Source organism: Tachypleus tridentatus, unplaced genomic scaffold, assembly GCF_004210375.1.
Source record: "Tachypleus tridentatus isolate NWPU-2018 unplaced genomic scaffold, ASM421037v1 Hic_cluster_2, whole genome shotgun sequence".
Taxonomy (NCBI): domain Eukaryota; kingdom Metazoa; phylum Arthropoda; class Merostomata; order Xiphosura; family Limulidae; genus Tachypleus; species Tachypleus tridentatus.
In genome coordinates this window covers 41,018,145-41,037,420 of record NW_027467782.1, presented here as the reverse complement: position 1 = coordinate 41,037,420, position 19,276 = coordinate 41,018,145, and the positions used below count along the sequence as shown (strand labels likewise).

At 32.5% G+C, this 19,276-nt stretch overlaps 1 long non-coding RNA gene across 2 annotated transcripts; it reads left to right on the top strand.

The window, feature by feature from the left end:
- The first annotated feature begins 7,463 nt into the window (after positions 1–7,463).
- On the top strand, positions 7,464–18,958 carry LOC143242778 (uncharacterized). 2 transcript variants are annotated; one of them, XR_013023228.1, is made up of 3 exons: positions 7,464–7,595; positions 17,340–17,409; positions 18,734–18,958. It is a non-coding gene; the product is annotated as an uncharacterized LOC143242778 (long non-coding RNA). The 2 variants fall into 2 exon arrangements; XR_013023229.1 differs by lacking the exon at positions 7,464–7,595 and adding an exon at positions 16,643–16,712.
- Positions 18,959–19,276: the final 318 nt, after the last annotated feature.

Here is a 19,276-nt window from a genome sequence, read left to right as displayed (position 1 = left end):
TTCATCAGGGGCGTAGATTCTGGAGGATGGGGGTATTCATCCCCCCTTCATTTTAGGTGGGGGATATGGTGCATACAATCATCCGCCCTTACAGGTTGGTCTGTTGAATTGTTTTATTGTTCCACAAGTCTACAAATTGTGTTTGTTCTTGTGATTCTCGTGTACTTACCAATCGAATTACATAATTAAGCAGAGATGTAGGCTTTTGCACTCTCCTTACTGCATACGATTATGTGAGAAATTTAAAATATATAAGGATGCCTCACAATGTTTACAGACAATTGAAACCATATGTTAGAGATTGCAAATAAAGCTATAACAGACGAAACTGCGGCCTACAGCAGTGGATATGGTCAATCTAGCAAAACAATAGGCTTCTCCGTCATGGGTTATCATTTCAAATTTACCTTTGGTAGAAGAATCTGTATGTACACAAACAACGAGAATTTGTATTTCTCGTTGCTCTAACTACGTTACATTCTGTTTTCATATATCGTTTCATTTCAAAATGTTCCTTAGTGTTTCACGTTAACTATTAGGATTATTTCTGGCTCGAAAAATAGCAGTTACTAGGAGCATCACCAGGTGACTGAAAAAAGTATTAAAATATATTAAACATACAATAGAAGATTTACATTTCAATGAAAGATTAATATTAAAAAGATAAGAAAATATATATAGGTTATTCTAAAATTCTTATAAAAGCTAAGTAACTGGTAAATAAATACATACACAAATACATCTAATTGGAGAACCACCTCACGTGCAAAAACTAATACTTCTTAAACGTCCCCGTATCGAAGCAATTTAACGGATATTCAAAAAAAGGAACACAAAAATTCTAATGGAGAGTGAAGTTTAGGAATATAGCTGCAAAAGTGTTAGAAGAAGCAATTATCCGTATAAATAAGTTGAACAAAACACAAAAAAACAAACTAATCAAGAATTATTAATATAAACAAAACAAGGTAAAAAATTGATTTATATTTCACTAAATTCTCTAGAGGGAATTAGCTGGTAAAAATATACCTTAGATTTTGTAAGCAATTACTGATTTCGTTTAAGTTTAAAAGGCGTAAAACAACTAAGATAATGAATTAATGCAAAATAACCTTATCATCGTATTCTTTCGATAATCTCGACAAACGCTTTAAATGTTTCCATTAAATAAAAGAATGGTTGTTATCTAAATAATGAATTATTATAGATCTAAGTTGTTATTTAGATAAGCCATGAACAAACGACTTCTCTGGAAAGAGTTTTTCCAATGTCAATGGTCGAACCCAAAGGATTGTTTGTGAATAAATAACTTACGTCAAAGCTACCAACTAAACATCCATTATGAGGATGAAGATCTTTAATTATTTAATATAAGAAAGTGAGTCGAGGACAGTAAATTCATTAAATGTCAATAATCTGAGAATAATTATAAATAATTTGGCCGTTTTATATCTGAGCGTTCTGATTGCAGAAAGTATCGGGGCTTTATGATTTGTTTGTTTGTTTGTTTTATTAATTTTGCGCAAAGCTAAACGAGGGCTATCTGCTCTAGCCGTCTCTAATTTAGCATTCCGTAATTGTTTGACAATATCTATCTCTTTCGGATTGTTTCTTGACAGTTTGACTTACAGTTTTTTAATTACAATTTTTTACTCTCTTGTTCAATCTGTTCTTTTGTAGTTGAATTTTTCTCTTTGGAATTATCTTAACTTAAAACTTTTACTGAAACATGTATGTTAAGTGTTTTTGCAAGTATATTTTCCATGAGACGATAACAAAAAGCTAGCAACGAATTTAAATTTCTTTTTCACCGAGACACAATACAACTTCGAATTGATTGACAGTTTGTGTTTTGGAGACAATATTATAGGAAATATTATACATCAAACAAGGTTTTTCAAATACTGCAATTTTAACATTATTATGAAAAAAGGTGCAGATTTGGCTTAACTTTAGACAAACAAAGTTTTGTTGAAATATATATATATTTGTTTTACTGGGATCAAATAAAACCAATGGCTAGCGACAAGCCTAAAAACTTGGATTATGTGCATAAAAGCTTCAAAGAAAAATGTAAAATATTTCTATTTCTCAATTGTCTAGTATTAAGAGAACAGGCAAAATATTTTAATAGTTCAGTGAAAAAAAAATTCCACATTATTTATTTTGTCTGTAGACCGCTTCTTCGTCACTTTTATCATATTTACGTCAATTGCAAAACTTCAAAACAAGTATTCAAAGTGTGGAATTAAAACCCATCCCAACTTCAGTTACTTCCCTTCGACAAAACATCCATAATAAAGGTTTCTCAAGCAATTTTAATTCAAAATCAGGGAAAATAAATCTTTAAATAATTATTTCATATCAATACATTTCTTTCAACGCCTTAACTTCTATTTTTTAAGAACTAGACCTCTTATTTCTTTTCAAGCATGAAACAAAGTCAGGTGTTTTTGCCAAAACGAAGCAGTTAATTTATCTTTACGAAAGCAAACTGAACCTTAGTTCCATTTCAACCTTTAACTTAATTAATCTACATGCCGTGATGATGACAATAATTATATAGTTGTACAACTTCCAATATTATATCCACCACGATGAAATAAATCAAACAGTAGTTTCAAATGATTTAATGGAGAACAATCGTTACAGCAACATTTCCTTTCTGGCTGTTATATAAAACCTCATTACATCTAAAACATCTAAATAATTGGTGTAATAGTTTTAGAGGTAAAGCATTTATTTGTTTGTTTTTTGAATTTCGCACAAAGCTACTCGAGGGCTATCTGTGCTAGCCGTCCCTAATTTAGCAGTGTAAGACTAGAGGGAAGGCAGCTAGTCATCACCACCCACCGCCAACTCTTGGGCTACTCTTTTACTTATAAAGGATCAAAACGTAGAAAGCAAATCATATTTATTGCAGGCCTAAAATATTTAATACGAAGGAAAATCTTGTTCAGCATCTCGTTGCGATCTAGCAGATATGTTTCTTTAATAAATGTATCTCAGACAAAACAAAAATTATGAAAGGTCTTGGCATATTTTTTTAAAGAAATGCATCTCTGTTTCGTAATTCATTAAATATGTTTTATCTTTGTTATTTCCAATGGTTCACAGATATACACTGCTGGCCAAATAGAAAAAATATGAATTTTGCGTTATCAGACTCAACCACTTATTTGAGTAAAGCTTCGAAATATGAAAATAAGAAAAGGGAAAATAAAAACAACTTTTTTAGCAATTAATAGGGAAAATGTGAACAAAATTAAATTAGCCTAAATACTAGCTGGTCAAAAGTTTAAGACTTTACTGAAACGAAGCGTTAATCGGTAAACACATAACGAAATTCAATCATTTGTGTTCAAGCATTAGCATTTTCAGCATCTAACACTAATATCTTCTGTGTTATTTTGAGTAAAAACATGGCAAAGGCTAAAAAGTTGACAGAGTTTGAACATGGCAGGAGTGTCGAACTGCAAAAGCAAGGTCTCTTTCAACGTGCCATCACTGATGAGATTGGACGTAGTTAAACTGCTGTTGCAAATTTCTTAAAACATGCTGAGGGATTCCGGAACGAGAATTTTAAGTTGTCGGCTCAAGAAAATTTCGTTGGCGTTGAGCAAGAGGATTCGACGGGTTGTACGGCAAAACACCAGTCGATCGTCGAACCAGATTAAGGTCCTTACGAATGTAGAATGCAGCTCAAGAAAAATAAGACGACATCTATGAGAGAAAGGCTTCAAAAACCATAAACGTCTTTAAAGGCCACGCCTCCTTTCACACTACGAAACACATTGGTTAAATTTTGCTGAGAAGCACCAAACATGGGACGTAGAAAAGTGGACGAAGATTTCGTTCTCTGATGAGAAAAAAATTTAACCTCGATGCCCCAGATGGGTTTCAACGTAACTGGCACGATAAGGATATCCAACCAAAGACATTTTCTGCACGACATTTTCTGGGGTGCTTTCTCCTTCCATAGAGCATTGGAGCTTCAGGTTATACAGGGGCGTCAAGCATCAGCTGCCGACATTGGCTTGTTCAAGAGAGCATCCTTATTGACTGAAGGTCCTCACTTGTGTGGAAATGACTGGATCTTTTAGTAGAACAACGCTGTAATCCACAATGCTCGCAGGACAAAGGACTTTTTCATAGCGAATAACGTGTTTCCTTTGGGCCATTCAGCGTGTTCGCTCGAATTGAACCCCATTGAAAATGTTTTGGGGTGGATGGCAAGGGAAGTCGAAAGAAATGATCAACGTCAATTCCAAACAGTGCATGATCTTCGTGAAGTCATCTTCACCACTTAGAATAACATTCGAGCCAGCCTTCTGTAAACGCTTATATAGACCATGCCAAAGTGAATGTTTGAAGATATTCGCAATGACGACCGTGCAATTCTACTGAGACCTCTTGTTGAGCATTTAGGGTTAGGTCATACGATGTTTATATTATTTCAAGGTTTAATGTCAGTGCTTAAGTTGTTAAAGAGGCTAAATATTTCGTTAGAAATTTCTGGCATAAAATGGTATGTCGGAAGGAGGGATAAGGATGAATTTAATATATTGTAAGTGTTTGCCCTTTAATAAAAGCGAGGTAACTGTTAATTTTAAGTGACAATAATAACAGTTGCACTTATGATGATGTCATACCAAAGGTTGATACGACATAATTATTTAAAGTCATAATCTACCTAGAGTAGAAGTTGTTGTTATTGTATTTTGAATTTAATTATTTAGTACATTAGATTCATAAATAGATGTGAAAGTTAGTTTAAATGCTACTTAATTATGTATAAATCATCATTTTTTCATTTTATTTTAGAGGAGTCTGAAACAATCACTTACATCCGGTGCGACCTACAAGAAAAGTCAATTCCTCCAGAGGCTGTGATAACCAAAAGGTATGCATTCTGAAGTAAATCATGATTCTTAGGACAAGTGGTTGTCAAAGCGCTCTACTCACAATCTGCGAGACGCTGATTTGAACTCTCGTCACACCAAACACACTCACCCATTTAACCGTGGGGAAGGACTAAAATATTACGGTCAATGTCTCTATTCGTTGATAAAAAGAGCAACCGAATTGTTGTCGTTTGTTGGTGTTGACTAGGTGCCTTCTCGCTGGTCTATAACTGCTTTAAAAGTTAGCGCAGAGAGCCCACGTGTTGTTTCGCGCAAAATTCAAAACAATCCAAGGAAACTTTAGCAGTTAATATGTCATGAAAACTAACTCGGTGTCGAACAAACCTTTTAAAGCTATAAAATATTACGTATTTTTCTTAATCAATAGGCCCGGCATGGCCAAGCGTGTTGAGGCATGCGACTCGTAATCTGAGGATCGCGGGTTCGCATCCTGGTCGGACCGAACATACTTTTCCTTTCAGTTGTGGGGGCGTTATAACGTAGCTGTCAATCCCACTATTACTTGGTAAGAGAGTAGTCCAAGTGTTGGCTGTGGGTGGTGATGACTAGCTGCCCTTAGTCTAGTCTTAACTACTAAATTAGGGACGGCTAGCACACATAACCCTCCAGTAGCTTTGTGCGAAATTAAAACACAAACAAAACAAAACTTTGTTCCTTTGCCGCTAGGCAAAGAATTTTATAGAGTTTGTGTTGTTGTTGTTTTATATTGTCTGAAGAAGTTTTCTGATCTATATATTATGTTTGTAATCAATTACAAAGCTACAAAATTCGGTATTTATTCTCAGCCCATCATGGATATGAAACCCTGTCCACAAGAGTTGTAAATCCCGAATACATACCACTGTGTCACAGAGGGGTCTACTCTACATACCATTGTGTCACAGAGGGCTCTACTCGAGTTACCCAATTTGTATCACTTATTTATTCAACTTTATATATCTTTAAATTTATACGTCAGTTTTACATTTTTTTCCTTTAATAATCCGCAAAAGGAAAACTCTACAAATTTGTCACAATAAGGAAACATTTTTTTTTATATTTCTCGTAAGTTCATGAAATAAAATATGGTATTTCACGAACTACTTCACTGAATAATACTTCGGCAGGATGTTCAACACAGGTCTGGGAAAAGTCTCTCATGGTATAAACACCATTTTTTTAAATTGCAGTTCCATGTTTTTCTACAGCAGAACAAGAATCTATAGAAGTAATCGGTCTTTCAACACAAGATGTGAAGGTATGTTGAGGTGTAATTGTTGTTCTTTTATGTGTTTATCAGAAAAACTACCACATAGTGTACGGTCAGTTGAGAACTCACATGCGATTTTACTATCAATATAAAAATGAACAAACCAAATAATTCTTGTGGCTATTTGTTGTTAAGCACAAAGCTACACATTGATCTATCCTATTTGTTAACACCCCAGAATGACTGAATCCCGAATCGTAAAACTGTAAACTCATATGATAACCAATAACTCAAGGAAGGTATATATAGTTTTATCTCGTTACGAGAAATAGTTTATATCTTTATAGAAGTGACCCTGAAAGAAAACTAAAGTTTACAAAATGAAATGAATTAACAGCTTTAATTAATATTCTCAAATTCAAACTAACGTATACAAATTAACGACAAATTATAACGATTGAATATAAATAAGTAACACTGGTTTATATATGACAAAATAACATGTGTTAGGTGCCTTTAATTCATTGTAATAAGTAGGAAGTAAAACATGTCGATCCACCAATATAACGTATGATTTCATAATACTGAGATGTCATCGTTATGGTTCAGAATATTTTGAAAACAATTTATGTTTGATACTATAATATAGAGTCAGTACTTTACAACGGATAATTATAATAATTGACAAAAATAATAAAAAATGAGTCTCACACTCACTTGTAAGTGAAACTAAATCAGAATGAAAGATTGTGAAAATACTTTAAAACACCTAGTCTAATAATGTTGTGGAGCATTTCTATACAGTATACAGAAGACACAATAAGAATGACGTTGAAATCCCACTATTCGGTTAATAAGAGTTGTCCAAGAGGTGGTGGAAGACGATGTTGACTAGTGTATCATATCAAAACTAGAAACAGTTAATTCTAGTTTAAAATTATGTGTAGTTTTTATTTCTATACGAGATAACAAAAGTTACCGAACTTTCTCAACAAGAAACTAAAATGTAAAAGTGTAATTCTTACTCTCGTGAACACATGGTGTTCATGTCTCACCTGTTGGTTAACTGTAATTATAACCTATTTTGTCAGTACAAATACTCTATAGTAACATTTCTCTCTCTTTAAAATGTGTCAACTGTTTGTTTGTTTCCTTCAATACGTTATATAATAGACATTTTTTTTAGTTTGGAAGATGTTATACAAGACATTTAAACATTCTTACATGTTTACTTGTTTACATTTCGTTAAATATTAAATATGAGCATTCTCTATTGTGTTGTAAATTACAAAATACAAAATTATAGTTAATAATATGTCCACCAGAGTCTACATTCTAGACATTTTACATTCCAGTTGCTACTGATATCTACATGTTGTTGTAACCTACAGTAAGTTTCCAGGACAGATATATCAGTTGTATTCTTATAACACAACAGTAACTGGCTACCTTACATTTCTCCATCTACCTCTGACCCACACGTGAGTACAATCACAAAGTCTTAATGTTAACATTATATTTTTCCTAACTTTTAATGGTTAACCTGTGATCCAGCAATAAGTGTGAGAACTTACAAATCTATATTTCGTTATTAGGTGCTTCAAGTTGGTTCTAATGATAAAACAATAACTCACTAAGCACTCAAGCAACAACATATTATTCTGATACATGAAAGAAAATTTAAGTTTCTCGCTACTCTGATGCCAGAAGGGTTGTTGTAAAACAATCACCAATAGTGGCATTATTTCAACAATATCTTCTTGTTCTTGTTCACAATGTCAAATAATTGTATTTTGTTCATATTCTGAACTGTTTGTTTTTTGTTATAATAATGAATTTTAAATGGCAGACTGTGATATTTTTTGACGTAAAGAAACGACATAAATATTTGAAGACCTTTGGCTTCCTTTTTAAAAATTAGCTAGATCTGTTTAAAACATGCTGTAAGGACTCTGAACAGAAACATGAAGAAAGCTAATAACGTAAGTTTCCAACTATATAGTCCCAAGTTCAAGGTCAACAAACAGTTAAATTTATTGGTAGTACCTTCACTAGTAGACTCACATGGAATGTTTACTTTTAAGAAGTATGCACCTAAATCAAATGTAAACTATCTTTACAAAATCGGCAGTTATCTGAACAGTGCAATAAATTATGTTAATATATGAAATGTGTGCAAGGTTGATATATGAATATTGTAACGTGCAGTATGTCAACTGTCTTTTGAAAATGTTCAAAGTCCTCTTAAATTATATTCAGATTATTCTATATTATCCGGGGCTGAGCGTTTTGTTCCCAAATGTAAGCGTAAGAACTGGAATTACTGGCTCATGGTGTTTATCTACGTTCGTGTAGATGGGTCGTTAATGAAACCTCACCACTCTGAACCAACCAATCAAAAAATATTATGTATATAAAAAACGGCTGGTATGGGTAGAGAAAGCACTTTATAATTTTCTCTACAAGTTGGTTTTATCGTCATTACAGATAATCAAGAAACATTACAATCATAGTTGTTATCTTTATAACCGTTACAGTTGAAGTGTTTGTGCTTTCCTTGAACATTTTCCCACCTTTCTATATACGTAAATAATCATTGATGACGAAAAAACCCACTTGTAGAGAAAAATACATATGTAAAACAGCTGGTTTGGGTTGAGAAAATTTTTACGTAGAGGAACGAACAACGTTTCAACCTTCTTCGGCCATCGTCATGTTCACAAAGAAAGAAAGACATAACTGACCGATAGATGACCACATGTTTGAAAGCGGTTGTGTAACTGAGTGTAAGAATGTAGAGGGCGTGCTTAGATGTTTGATTATATTTGTAAATATAGGTGTAAAAATGTTCCATTGTATTGGTTTACTTTGGGTTTGAGTTCTTGTATAAGTGAGGCTTCTTTAATTTTGCGTTTGTTTCTTTATTTAGCATTTGAGTTTTTTCTATGGTTGTGTTGTGTTTTTTGGATTTGCAGTGTTCGAAAACGTGTGAAAGTGACTTTTTGTGTTCTTTGAATCTGGTTTCAGTTTTTTTACTTGTTTCTTCAACATAAAAATCTTGACAGTTATCACAGGAACTCTAAAACCATGATAATAACCAAACGATATCTAGTGTGTGATTTTTCAACGATACAAATTTCGCTTTCTAAATACCGTTTCAAAAATAAAATTAATTTTATATTGAAAATTTTCTAATCCTTGATGTTTTCATTCTTGAATAACTTCGCATCTGACAACCAAGACCAACCCGAGATATCAACCAAAACACACAGAAAGAAAGTTTAACAGTAGATAGAAAAACGCTAGAGTTACCATGTATGTCCCGAAATATCGACTTGTAAAATGAAAATAAAATATCACTTTCTGAGAGCATGATAATAAGAGTTATTCAATCAAGTACTTAAGGTATGTACTTAGTGTAATATTCATTAAAATTATATGATAAATAAAAACTTTCTAATAAGATATAAATATTATATTACCCAATACTGTTTAATTATTAGTTACTTCAGCTACATTTTATTGGAATGTAAACTCTACTGAAACTTAACTATTATAGTTTTAATGAGATACACAGTTCTTAGAACATCGCAGCCAATCAGAATGACATTAACAGTTGACGTCAAGAACCAAATTACAGTATTATAGAGACATGCAGAGAGATAAACATTGAGCCAGTAGGAAACTGTGAGTGAATATTTGTTATTTATATGTAAAACATTTCTGTTAACGTGGCTCATGTAGTGGTGGAATAACTATAAAACTGTAAATGGAAGTTGTGTGATTAGGGTAGAATGGATGTAAGTAGTCAAAACTGTTTGAAAACCCTCACACACAGTTTACATATAACGGATATACACATATAGTTTATATACAAATAAATTGTCTGGAACACACCTAGCTATTACAACATTAGAATAAACGAACCTCAATGAACGCTATTATAGCCACTACTTAGATATTTTAACATAAAAACACACAACACAGGTGTCTATAAAGATATTTCATTTATTTCACTAAGGTATACAGACTGCATAGATGATTTTTCTACCCTAAATCATGTAGACGGGCTGTTTGTTACTTTGTTATACTATTAAAATTCTCACAAAGTTACACGAGAATTATCTGCGCTAGTCGTCCCTAATTTAGCTGTGTGAGATCAGAAAGAAGGAAGATAATCATCACCATTCGCCGCCAACCGTTGGTTACATCTTAACTTACAAATTGTGGGATTGCCCATCTGGCCATACCGAGATTAACCGTCACTTTTAAAGCCTCTACAGATGAGAGAGCTTGCAAGATTTATTAGAGGAGGATTCGAACTCGCGACCCTTATAATTCGAGCTAAGATCGCTATCCATGTGGCCATAACTACATACACTTAGTTCAGTGTGACCACATACTCCTGTTTGTCACATGACACGAGTCATTTGTACCGTTTCGCAAAGCTCTACAGGTTCAAACATCTGAAACTCTTACCTGAGTATTTGCTATGATTAACCTATCGTCTTCTTTACTTCAACATATTAAGAAAACTTAGATATTAAGAAATTTTCTTATTCAGAGGTTGTCAGAGAAATGAATTTCTCATTGTTTCGGTCGTGTTTTGTCCAAACAGAAAACAAAAATATTTTACTATGACTTGTAACATCGTGGTTTATGTGAAGATTTATGAAAACAACCATGAATGCAACGTTCACAGGTTTGTTGGTTTTGAATGGGGAAGCTTCAAGGTAACACAGCTACAGCGGGTGTGGAAAAACACCACGATCCAGTAGATTCTATTTTCACCAGTTCATCAAGGAACCAAACTCTACGCTCCAGAAAAAGACACTCACGACAAAGACCGATTTATTTAACGTTATACATGAAAATACATAGATTGATAACAATGTAACGTGATATTTAACTTTGACAATATTTGACAGAAATGTTGAACTTCTGGTCTCATGTCTGAGTAATGATCAAACTCGTGAATAATAAAAATTGGCTTGCAATTGAAAATAGACATGAAGCGTAATACTTTAACAGTAAATATTATGACTCTCTAACAGAGGGCGTTATTTTTAAGAATAAGATAATGTGTTTTACAACAAAACGTAATTAACACTCTAGTAAACCTACTGGACCCTAATGTGTATTATTTTTTTAATCTTTCATAAAGGTTTTTTTTTTTACAATCAAACTCACATCTAAATATTAAGAACAATCTATAATGATTTAAGATAAATAAACAAAACTAGTTTATATGTGACTAACTAAAACTTATTATCAGACTTTTTTACCAGGTAACACATTCAATACAATCAAAAAACATTTTCCATTATTTACCAATAATTTAAGTTCAAGGTCCGGTTTTATTGATAGTTCAACTGTATATGTTTCAAAATAGTCTCCATACGGGAAAGTTTGTTTGAGTTGATAAAGTAGATGTGTTGTATGTGGTTACTATAACCTTGCTATTCATTTTTCATCATCAGATACCTGAAATATAATACTAAACGACTTCCTATACATTACAATTTATATATTGTTCACAGTTCCAACTTTTAGGATTCTGAATATAATTACAATAAAAAACATATCGTTATATCACAGTGTAAGAATATGTTTCGTATAAAATAACTGGTCCGTAATAATTCTGAAGATACTTCTGTGTGAGAGACGTTTAATAAAACACTAAATGACTTCCTGTACTTGTTTGTTTGGTTTGTTTTGGAATAAAGCACAAATCTATTCAATGGGCTATCTGTGCTCTGCCCACAATAGGTAACGAAACCCAGTTTTTAGCGGTGCTTCCTGCACTTTAACAGGTTGGTTCTGTTTCAAGTTACGGAGTTAAGACAATTACATATAATATGCTATATAATCAAACTAAGAAACTAATTATCCGTATAATAATGATACAGTACACAGACTGCCAGCTATCAGACATAACACTATCTTTGGATTAGTAAATAAAAACTTACTAGTCTTTTAAAATGTACTATTTTACTCTTTTCTATGTGTCACGTAATTTGTAAGAGAATTATATAGAGGTCTCCAAATTGCTGTAGAAAACAACGACTAAGTGTCGAATCCACACAAACTGGAATCGCCTGTTTATGGAAATTTTTTTAAATAAGAATGTGCAGATGACCTCGTAACCCCCACAAGTGGAGGTCTCTCTAAATTCCACACCTCCATGTAGTATCATAAGCTTTCTAAAGGTCAAATAATGTTGACACAACATGTTATCAGTTGAGAAAAGCTTCTCAAGTCGAATCAGGTGGCCTAAAATAGAGGGTCAGAATCTATATTATAAGAAGAGGTGTTTGATTCATAGAATCAATATTAACTTCACATGTGAACAGGAAGAAAGTAATCAAATATCATTTCTTAACCTCAAAATTACAAGAACCGACACACAATTTAAAACAAAAATCCACCGAAAAATCACCCATTCTGGACTATACATTCCTTGGGACTCAGCACATGAAACAAAACAAAAACTCAACATACTAAGAAACCAAATAAACACAGCCATAAAACTATGCTCACCAGATAAAATTAACGATGAATTAGACAAAATAAAACAATACTTCATGAACATCAATAAGTTTCCTCCACAAACCGTAGAAAACATTATACGTACACACCTAGTCAGAAAGCAAAATCAACCAACAAGAGTAAATACATTTCACGAATCAAAAAATCACGAAACCATATACTGCTGCATACCATATTTTCCCGACATCCGCAGACAAATAACCAACATTTGGCAAAAACTAGTAACAAAATATGACATTCCAGTTAATACCAAATTTATTCAAAAACCAGGCACAAAACTGAGGTCTATACTATGTAAAAACTACACTTACAAACACCACACCAACATTATTTATAAAATACAATGTGACAACTGCCACGACTTCTATATTGGAGAAACAAGTAGAAAAATGAAAACCAGATTCAAAGAACACAAAAAGTCACCTTCACAAATTTTCGAACACTGTAAGTCAAATAAACACAACATAACCATAGAAAACACTCAAATACTAAATAAAGAAACAAACATAAACAAACGCAAAATTAAAGAAGCCTTACTTATACAACAACTCAAGCCCAAAATAAACCAATACAAAGGAACGCCTTTATACTTATATTAAAAATAATAAAATAAATAAAATTATATATTCAAACATCTAACACCGCCCTCTACATTCCGATACTCAGTTACACAACTCCTTTCAAACACGTGGTCAGCTTCCGGTCAGTAACCTCTTTCCTTCTTTGTGAACCTGACGATGGCCGAAGAAGGTCGAAACGTTGTTCGCTCCTCTACGTAAAATATTTTCTCAACCCAAACGAACCGTTTTTAACATATATATTTCTCTGTATAAATATTATTCATCTGTTTTGTTCAACACATTGTTTTATTTCCTAATAAATCATTTAGAACACACTTAACCCTTGACCTTTCATTTACACTCCTACATTTTCTTTTCTTGGCAGTTTGCCAGTACTCTTTCCAAACTATCGAAAGTCTTCTATATTATTCATGATACAAATATCATTATATATTAAGTTAGTGCCCGGCTTGTACAGTTGAAAGTCTGCGGGTTTACAATGCTAAAATGAGGGGTTTGATTCCCCTCTGTGGATTAAGGAGATAGCCCGATTTGGTTTTGCTGTAAGAAAACACACACACATATTTTAAGTTATAAATATCTTTTCTGTCATAAATCACAAATTTGAAACTCTTCATATCCAGCACTTTAAATATATAATTTTGTTTTATATTTCCAATAAAATTACATCAGTCGCTTCACCATTTATCGTAAAAGAAACATCTTGAAATAAATGTTTTTTATATTATTTAAACTGCAACGAGAACTAAAGAAAGTTCGCTTGGTCTGAAAAACATTTTATTTTAATTATAGAAACTCATCGCTGTTGGAGAACAAATAATGATCGTACATTCTAGTTCCTCCATATAATACCTTCAGCTACAAACGTCTGTGTTATCCTGTCTGTTAAACACCATATAATACCTTCAGCTACAAACGTCTGTGTTATCCTGTCTGTTAAACACCATATAATACCTTCAGCTACAAACGTCTGTGTTATCCTGTCTGTTAAACACCATATAATACATTCAGCTGCAAACGTCTATGTTATCCTGTCTGTTAAACACCATATAATACCTTCAGCTTCAAACGTCTGTGTTATCCTGTCTATTAAACACCATATGATACCTTCAGCTACAAACGTCTGTGTTATCCTGTCTGCTATATCGTGATGTAAAAGTTCAAATAGGAATTACTAATATACTACTCATAGACACTGGATGCAACTTTTCGGACTTCCGTATATTTTGATTTCTCATGATGTCTCTCTGAATTCCTTGTAAACAGACATTAATGGTGTTTGACAAATGTGTAGAGAAACGTGAAGGGGGTGGTCTAGAAATTTAATGTACAAAACATTCTTTTAATGGAAATTTCCCCCCGCAGAGTGTGTAGCGCAGATAATATATTGCCCCCCGCTAATATAGCGGTATGTTTACCGATTTATAACGTTAACATCAGGAGTTCGATTCCCCTTGGTGGGCTCAGAAGGTAACCCGATCTTTAGAAAACACACACCCACTCACAGACCCATCAGGTGTAATTTTGTCGGTGGTGGAAGAAAAGTCTACACCTTTGTTCTTGTATCATTACCGCAGGTTATGAATGTCTCACAGTTGGACTAAACCCGGTATATTCCGACAGTTAGGAAGATAGGTGGTTTTTTACAAGCTGTCTAAGATTTCAAAAGTAGAGACAGCTAGCTTCGTAGGAAATTAACAAATGCAAAAAAAAAACATATTAGTGCACTAAGACTCTTACAGATGGCGCAATTATAGAAACAAAAACAGTAATTAATAATGTATCGTTTTTTTCTTCTTTAAGGTTTTTAAATAATCGAATGACACTTCAATTTTCGTACTGCCCTCTACCTTTTAAAAAGCAATTTTTGAAGTTAACCTGAGAAGTTTTAACGCTTCAAGTTTCCCAGATGATAAATTCTAGAGGCTTATACAATATTTACAATAATTGTTATATTTCTATAAAACATTTCAAAAGCAATTTCTAGTGAAATATTTTATTCGGAATTTTTATCATTATGTGAAAACAGAAATAACAAGTGGCATGTGATGTGTGAGGTAAATTATCGCGCTAACAGCTAAACAAGACAGGATTCAATCAGTTATTAAAACTAAATTATCAGTAGGAACAAAAAGTGTCATGAAAGTTTTATTTTTGGTAAATGTTAAATATAGATGCTCATCATGGTTCATATTATAAGTATTATTGTATATTTTTAATATTCACTGCTTGTGAAGATTTTCTTGTTTCGTACCAATAAAGATATATATACCATGTTTTGTTACTGTGACAGAACAGTATAAATATCTGAACACTTTGTTTGTTATAAGAACAAAGTCACAATGGTGTTTCTGTTGTGTAACTACTTAAACTTATGCTGTACTCTAGGGAGCTGTGTGTAGGTGTTGAGTCAGCCGTTTTAGAATTTAGCTTCATGAATTAAAAAAAGGCCCGGCATGGACAGGTGGTTAAGGCGTTCGACTCATAATAAATAATTAGATAAGAGTTTCACATGTTTGGAACTGTAGTGTATCATAAAACTGTACAAATGACTTCTGTCATGTGACAAACAAGAGTATGTCATCACACTGAACTAAGTGTATGTATACCGTCCTGATACGGCTAGGTGGTGAGTGACTCGAATTCTTAAGGTAACGAGTATGAATCCCCCACTCATGAAACTTGTTTGCCCATTCAGCCAAAGAGGCGTTATAAGTAACGGTTGATCCCAGAATTTGTAAGTAAAAAGTAACTAACAGTTGAGGAGGATGGTGATGGCTATTAGCCTTCCTTCTTATCTCACACAGGTAACTTAAGGACGGCTAGCGCAGATAATTCTCGTATAAATTTGTGGGAAGTTTAAGTCAAACAAAGAAACAGACAGCGTGTCAACATGATTACGATACAAAAATCATTTAGTTAGCCTGTATACTTATGGTTATATAAATGTCTTTATAGACACCTGTGTGTTCTAAAGATAAAATAACTACGTTTTGTCTATAATATTGCACATCGAAGCTCGTTTGTTCTAATGTTACAATAGCTACGTGTGTTCCACACGATTTATTGATATATAAACCATTTGTGAATATCCATGAAACACAACTACTTACATGTTACTATCCATTCTACCCTAATCACACAACTTCATTACCACTTACAGTTTTAAAGTCTTTCCACCACTACATGAGCCACTTTAACAAAAATGTATCACGTGTAAATAACAAATAATCACTCACAGCTTCCTATTGGTTCAATCTGTCTCTCTACATGTCTCTATAATATTGTAATTTGACACTTGACGTCAACTGTTAATGGAATTATTCTGATTGGTTGTGATGTTCTCAGAACTGTGCATCTCATTAAAAATACGACTATATAAGCTGAGTATCAGGACCATAGTCTAACTGTATATATTTACACTCCGATTAAACGTGGTTGAAGTACCTAATAATTGAATACTCCTTAGTAATATAATTTTTATATCATGTTTGAGAGTATTTCTTTATAATAGTAATTATAATTAATGTTAAACAAAGTACAGATCTTAAATACTTATCTGAATAATTATTTTTATCATGTTAACACAAACTAATATTTTGTTTTCATTTTATAAGTCAATATTTTACCACAGGCATGATAACTTCAACGTTTTTCTATTCATTGTTAAACTTTAATTCTGTGTGTTTTGGTTGATCGATCTGGTATTGTTCTTAGATATAAACTTTCTTTAATAAAGAAGTTTTTACTTTCATGTTTTATGAAGTTCGAGAAACCTCCAAGAAAAGAAAAAAATCGATATAAAATTATTTTTGTTGTTAAACGGTATTTGCAAAATGTAATTTTTATCCTAAAGAAATCTTGCATTAGATGTTGTTGTCCAGTTATTGTAATGGTTTTAGTGTTTCTGTGATAAATCGGGAACTTGTTTCTTCTGTAACTCTCTACTTCCGTTCATAAAAAAAGTACTTCTGTTCTAATATATCTGAAGCTAGTAAGATATAGAATTCATGGGCTGTACTAAGTTTCGATCTTTTATTTTAGGCTTTGTTAAAAGTCACATTTCTCTAACTGTATTAATACTGATTTTAACAGATCAGAGAAATGAAGACTACAACAATTATTATACTTCTGATGTTTACAACACTGTTGGAATCAACTCCAGGTGAGAGAATGAATTCTTTAACACTGAATTCATACAAACAGTTTAAATGGTATGATAGAAATATCAATTATTATAAGTTACGTTTGTCTGTATCGTTCAAGAAACTGCCACAATGTTTATTTCTTGTTACTAACGGAGGTTTGTAACATAATATTTAATGAAGGTAAGTTTATAACAACGACGTGTATCTAAAAATTCGAATATTGTCTATAATGAAAGAATGTAAAAAACAATATACTTCTCTTGATGACTATATATTTCACAACAATTTAAAGTGAGAAATTAAATTATTTCAAAATGATTACATGTGTGAAACAGCAACGCAGGGTGACACAACCGTGCATTTTTATAAAATTTGTTCTTATAACTTTTGAAGTAAATATTTTAATTTAAATTGCATTTGTTGCTACAACTGAATATCAAACTGATAATAAGTAATATAGATAATAAAGTAACAGATAATTGTTAATTAACTAGTGTACAAAATAATAATTACATTAATACGACAGCTGTTTATATGATTGATCTTGTGCTGTGGTCGTGTTTGTTATGACTTACAATCCACAACCGTGAGAACAATATACCGTATTTTATACAATGTAATACGCACATTATTTTTGTTTATATTTTTCATGAGTGTCTCAAGACAAAGGTGATGAGTTAAGACAAGAGGTTAACTTGGGATCTACTCAAATCGGCCTCTCATACAGATCATAATGTCATTACTTACTAACTACAAGTATCTTCAGTAGTATAAAACAATTGAACTAATATTGTCGATATACTGTGGAATATATTATGTCTTTACTCAGTAAATTGAAGAAAATCAAGGATATATTAAAGTGTTGGTTGTAAAGTCAATTTTTTATTAGAATTCTCTGTCACAAATTAGGGTTCGTCTTCCACGCTGTAGCCTCTAACTGAGGCATAAAATACAATATTTAGTGTATAAGGTAAGCAACGGAGAATCACTTTAATGTGTTTTTGCAGATAATTTTTATGTACTTTTAGTGACGCTACGGAAAGTTGCAATTTAATATAAGATACTGTTCTAGAAACAAAGTAGATTGGTTTATAGATTAACAATAGATTTTACTGACAAACTCGTTAAATAACGTAACTGTTAAATATGACTATTTTTTTGTGACGTGTTCTGTAACATTAACGGTTGATCTTGATATTGACGTAATTTTAACAGTTTTATGAATATAATGTTTATTAGCTAGGCTTCACAAGTAGATAAACAGTGACGATTAAAAAATCATTATAAAATATTATAGGTGATATATATTCTAATGACGTTACTTTTTACTACCTGAACTAGAGGGGAATTTCCAAGATGACATCGCATGTCCAACAAATTTTTTTCATTGTGATGTTCCTCCTTCATATTGTTGTCCTAGTGGTAATGGAGTTATTGGAGTTGGAGGTGGTCATGGAACCTTTAACTGGAACCCTGTGGTTTAAAGCGTAGAAGGAACCGATATATTCTGAGGATATTTTAGTGTCCATATGTAATTTTGTTATCAATACAAATAAATAATTCTTGTTTTTGCTTGTTATTAAACACAAAGCTAAGATTTATCTTAGTTCAAAACACTCAGGGAATCGAAACCCGGAATTTAGTAATATAAGTTCTCCACCTTACCAGTTGCTCAACGGAAAGTGTGGGTGTGTGGCTAGAATATTAATACTGTTAATATTCTAATTAACAGTATTCTATTAATAAGCTTTGTGTTAAGTTAAATGAATCAAAACTAAGGACTGAGTTAGAAACAGGAAATCAACACCTCTGATATTTATTTGTTATAACCAAAAACAAGCCAAAACAGATGTACAAAATGATATACAAATTGAAAAAAATGTG